This window comes from Aplysia californica, unplaced genomic scaffold, assembly GCF_000002075.1.
Source record: "Aplysia californica isolate F4 #8 unplaced genomic scaffold, AplCal3.0 scaffold00005, whole genome shotgun sequence".
Classification (NCBI taxonomy): Eukaryota; Metazoa; Mollusca; class Gastropoda; order Aplysiida; family Aplysiidae; genus Aplysia; species Aplysia californica.
The window spans coordinates 2,321,864-2,328,178 of NW_004797275.1; positions in this window are offsets into that span (position 1 = coordinate 2,321,864).

Below are 6,315 nucleotides of genomic sequence, written 5' to 3' on the forward strand. Positions count from 1 at the left end.
CCCCATGTACAACTGTTGTGATGCTGATGCCAAACAACGTTCCGTTCATGCCAAACACCCAGGTCGGTTGTGATCTTCATTCCCCAGACAGGTACTTATCTCCAGGGATCTGTGAATGCCCGGATCCCCGCCGGTCACTCCACCCTGTGTGCCTGACCAGTCTAGCACCACATGTTGGAATTGGAAGCGACAGGTGGTGAAAATTTAAGAAGATTGGATGTTTGTTAGACCTAATAAGAATTTCCCTAAAGGTGAAAACCGTTATTGGCCTCATATTTCCTAAGGCGATACCTGGAGGCCCGCAATGGCATGATTTCTGAATTTTGTTTTTGACATAACATTTATAGCAACTTTCGCCGTACTCTGTACATTGGCAGATGTATGAACATTTCTAGTAAAAATAGTATTCAAATCGCCAGTATGATGTTTTGTTGTTACGATTCATGGGACTCTGGCGCCTTTTTTATTTTTGCGAGTAAAGGCGAAAAAACGGTGAAATGATATAGGTTTAACGACCCTATCAACGCTATTAAGTTATTTAAGAGGCGGGACCTCCGACCCTAACGTCCATCTCCGAAAGGACTGAGCCAAAAGGGACATTTCGTGTAAAGTACCTTTCCTGAGGACACAACGTCGGACCGAACTGAGGCTCGAATCCCAAAACCTAAACCACTAGACCACCGACGCCCCCTTGTAAAGGTGAGATATTTCATATGCACGAAACAGGGATTTTAAAATTTTGGTTGTTGAACTTTTCGCAATTCTCTGTCCAACTACATCGGTTCTACTGAGAACAGATATCTCCTTAGAAGCTCTCTCGGTCCTATCGGAGACAGGTATAGCTCGGAAATCTGGCTTCCTCTGCACCCTTTAAGGGTGTAGCGGACTCTCAATAATTGTATAATATTTCCGATTAGCAAAACAATGGCAGTGTTTCATATTTCGTATGTAGTATGCTTGTTGCATGCTTTTTTAAAGTCTTAAATTTAGAAAACATAATTGAAAAATCTATTGTAATAACAAATGTATGCTCCTCTTTTTTAATCGCCAAAAAACGACGCATCTTCAAGTGGTTTCAAAAGAGCAGATAGCTTGTTCTCGGTGAGTTAAACAACGTTTCTGTTTTGAAAAGGTGTCCAACTCGTACCATGGTGAGTCGAACTTTCTCCCGCCCTGACTGTTATTATTTGTGTAGCTTGGACAAGAAGGCGAAAAAAGACAGGAATCGACAATACCACGTATGCCATGGATTGTCGTCTGTTAATACCAAATGTATTTGCTGAACTGTAGAAATCTGAAATTCCGATGACAGTTCAAGTGTGGCATTGAACGAAAAAGAATCATAAGATTCGATTCTCAGTTCTCTGTTCCACCCACGACCACAGTCTAGCAACAGATGATTTTCAGTTCTCTGTTCACCCATGACCACAATCTTGCTTCGGATAATTCTCAGTAAACAAAACCTATTACTGTTGTGTATCATCCTCTCAAGCTTCATTACATCATTCTGGTTTGCGTGTATGCGTCGGTCTAATGTTTGGTGTATTTGGCGAGACAACGGAACAATATTTATGTGGCTCTGTGCCACGAATAGAAGCTATCGTCCTGGGGTTACCTGGAAGAGGAAGAGCCTGCAATCTATAAGGCTATTGGCAACAAGTCATTGTTATCATGTTTTCCGCTGGCACGCTGGACCGTAGCACTCGCTTAAATGCGCTCTATATACATAATATTGTGAAAGATTTGAGAGTTTACACATGTATTTTATATATATACATTATACTTATTTATACTCTTTCTTTCTCACTATGCGTTATTCGTACACTGCAGGAAGTAATCCTCCAACAGCGACCTCGACTCTCATTTATCAGCTGTTTTCCGCGTCCATGTTTCACTCATCCTCTCTTTGATGTCGGCCCGCCATCTTCTTTCTGGTCTATCTCTAGATCATTTTACTGTTCTTGATGCCTCCATTCCGTACATTTTTGTGTCCATCTGTTGTTCTTCATTCTGTCGATATTACCAGCTCATTTCCATTTTATGGTAACGTAAATTTGAGGATATCTGTCACTCTTGTTTTCTCTCTTATTTTTATGTGATTTATTTTGTCTTGTATTTTCAGCCTCGGCATTTTCTTTTCCATTGCTCTTTGTGTTGTCCTTAGGTTTTTTTTTATGATGTCTCTTGTTATTGTCCAGGTTTGGCAGCCGTAGCTTATTGCTGAGACAATGCATTAATTGGAGACTTGTCTTTTCAGTGATATCGACAAATTTAAACCTTTAAATATTTCTCAGTATTTTCTAAAGCAACTCCAAGCCACATGTATTCCTCTGTTCACCTCCTTTTTGGGCTCCCCTTCATATTTATTCTTTGCCCTCAAAATATTATCTTCCTTCACTTTTTAAATGTTTTAGTTTTCTATAGCAATCTTTTAATATATATAATAATATATAATATATAAAGAGAGTGAGATAGATAGATAGATAGATAGATAGATAGATAGATAGATAGATAGATAGATAGATATATAGATAGATAGATAGACAAATAGATAGATAGATCGATCGATAGATATATAGGCCTATATGAACAAGACTAGCAGTGTGATATGAGCAACAATCCAGACTGCTGAAGCTGTGATTACGAAGGTTGATTTTTCCTGACACAAATATGTCAGAGACGTGTCCAGGAAACACCGTCAGCATGAAGCGCCAGATCTGAAAGAGATATTTACAGTAGCACCTGCTCTAACGACCACCAGTCTAAGACAATCACATATACATAAGACCCCTTCCCTCTTCCCCCTTTGTGTATTCTTATACTATAATGCTACTATCCAAGACATCCACCTGTTTAAGGTAACCACTTTTGTCTCCGACAGTGGGTGGTTGTTTTGAACAATATTGACTATAGCTTCTTTTAAGGTTCGCCACTCATTTCTCTCCTACTGGATGCTCTCAGAAAACACTTTTTTTAAAATTATGGTCTTTTTCCAGACTCAGGTTTAGCCAAGTAAATTGTATTCTTGGTAAGTCAGGTAAGTTGTTCTCGTTTGCCCCTTGCCCATGCAACACGGCGCCCATCACCACAGTTTCATTCTTGAAGGACGTAGGCGACACACACACATTCGATCAAAAGCAAACCAAAGACAATAATTCAGCTCATTTCGAACCTTCATACATGAATAAGAAACACAGTTTTTCGTATTTCAAAGAAAGCACATTGTTGCCAGCCTTTTTCAGCTGCCGATAAAGCAAACAGAACTGAAAAACCTTTATTAAAAAACCGAAGTTAAGCTTGATTTGTAAAGTTCCCCAATCATGATGCCTTCAATGGAATTGTTAAACCGGACGTATTCAATGATTTCACATCTACTTGAGGAATGTCTCATACAAAAACACAAGGAAGTCCCCGAGTTGCCTCGCGTGTGTTTAGAACCAGTATAGATGGAACATAAATTTATACTCCTAGCTACTCCTGGACCTTACACTGTTTTGGCCACCGCTCTTCTTTCTCTATGAAAACATTGCTGAAAAGCTTGCTCGCTATGGGCCGTTTCATTCCTACCAAAATAAAACATCTGTCTTGCTAACAGTCGAGTGCCCCCCTTGCCCTTCATTGGGCTCAAATGGTGTGTCACTAAAAATAGGTTAGAATACCCGGTCAAGGATGTTATATGACAACTTCTATGGAATGGAGGCGTAAAACATTTATAGTGTAGGCAATTTCTCTTCCACGAGAACACCCGTCAGCCAGAGAATGACCCGCACTAAGCGTTGTGGTCGGCATTTCATTTTTACCAGAGATTTGAGAGGAGCGCACACTATTATAAGCGCTGTTGCTCTTGAAAAGTTAAACTACACTGACGTATGCCATGAGAGACCCTGGTCGGAATCTCCAGTCGGGTACCATTTTTCTTGAACTTTGATTGTTTGGGCGAGTTTTCGAGGCTGTCCGCCCCCCTACTGGTGTTGGACGTAAAATGGTGAGATCCCCCTCCCCCCTTCCAACCTCTAAAATAACCTTACAACTGTTGCAATGAATGTTAGACCCATCTAACTATCAATAAATCATCAGTTGCATAGTTAAAATTGTGTAGAGTTAATCCCTCTTGAAATTTACAAAGGTCACCATGGGTTCAGCCAACAGGTAGATTTCTAGTTTATTTAAGTAAGCTTCTGAACGCAGGGGAGACAACTTACGCGTGTTTGTTGTGCAGTTTAACTATGCTTATTAAGAAAAAAGGAGAGAAAAAGATAGGGTGAAAAAAGGAGAGACGAAGTGAGAAAAGGTGGAGAGAAAGGGGATGGAGGAGGCGAAGGAGGGAGGGGGAGGAACAAGAATGAATAATAGAGAGAAAGAGAGACAAAGAGAGAGAGATGAACAGTGAGAGACTCTCTCTCTCTCTCTCTCTCTCTCTCTCTCTCTCTCTCTCTCTCTCTCTCTCTCTCCCTCTCTCTCTCTCTCTGGCAATAGTTGCATTGCATGGTTACAGAAACAGGAAATCTTTCCGTGTATGCTTGAGCTGAAAGCCTTACGAAAGACAAGAGGTCATTCTGTGATCCTGATTAATCTTTGCGCTTGTCCACGGACTCGATCTACAGGATTGGCTGCACTGGGTCGGGAAAGAGCGGAGTTCACGCCATCGTTTGGTGTAGTCGGTTACAGTATCGAATACAGCCAGACGAAGCACCTGGAGTAGAAATACACGGAGTTAAAGGTGATGACGGCAACAAAAAATATAAGGAAATCTTGCCTTGAAGCAAGAAGGAAAGGACTTGTTCACAGCCTACAGTCTAAAGAAGCTGGTACAAGAAGAACTTTTATCTATTTCCCTCCCAGACCTTTTTACTCACTGTGATCCTAACTGACCGTAATCCCCCCCCCAAAAAAAAAAAAAAAACAACAACCAAAAAACCCCAACCAAAAACCATAGTCATGGGAGATTCGTTTTCTCTCAGGCTGTATAAAGAAAAAAAGTAATCTGATCGTGAAACTGCAGTCCGTGCTATTCTTCAGACAAGACTGTTACCATAATGAACGCATTTATCGAAAAGCAAAATACGGCCATTGGTTGGGAATGAGTTAAGGAGAAGTTGCTCTAAAATCCTGCCCGCGTTGTGTCATACCCATTGAGAATGTATTTTCATTCATCATTCTAATTTACCCTGCAGGCTAGAAAAAAAAACTCACGACGAAAACATATGAGTATCGATACCTTGACCAATACCACCAGGACGAGGGATTCGCTTTGCACAGCCCCTTTTTTGCCATCAACTATACAGATAGCTTGATACTTGATAGAGAGCAGGGCAGTATTAAAGACGTATTCAGTGTGGAGAATACAACATCCCTCCATCAGAAAGATTGTGGCGTCCGATACGTAACCCACATCTGGTGAAAATGTGCCCTTGGATGAAGGAACAGTGGATTACTTTTATCTCTCGATTAGCTCGTAGTTGATTGGAATACTGTCGAGATCCCCTCGTCTTCGTTTGATCTCCTCTCTTTCTCAGTCGTAAAAAAATAAACCTTCTCTTTCTAACTCTCTCACTTCACCACCTTCTACCTTCACACCTCAGATCTTAAGGTTGGTAAGATCGAGCATCCAGTCGTCCCCGATAAGGACGAAAAACCTCGGAAGGTCCCGTGTATACGTTACACTCATGAAAGATCCCATAGTGGATGAAGGTCAAAGAAGTGTAGACGTTGGGCTTCGGCCTGGCAACAATTTTTTTTAAAAAGAATTAAACCGCATACCATATGAAAAATAATCTTAAATGTCCCTATCCGTAAACAGTAAGACATTCCTTACATCTTCCTTGTTTCGATCAATTTCTCTCCTTTGGTGCATAGTATATTAAGGAAGTTGCACCACCACCCTCATATCTAAAATAATCATTGCTCTCAGATCGTTGACACACATCCGTATTCCTTGATTCTTTACATGTAACAGTTACACATTATAGAAATTATATACGTAATATACTATTGGACACAACCTTACGGACCTTTTTCAACTAACCAGATGGCTTCAATCTCATAGAAATTGGGAAAGAGACAAAATATTTTTGTGGATAAAATAAAGGAAGTCGAAATCTGAAGAGAGGGAAGTGGTATTTGGGCAGTCTACTCTCTCAATGCCTACCACCCAAAAAAACACACCTGCACAATGAATACCACTTTAAGATCGTCCGTCAAGATGCAAAAGACCATGCATTATCTTTATTATCATTATCATTATCATTATCATTATCATTATCATTATCATCATCATCATCATCATCATCATCATCATCATCATCATCATCATCA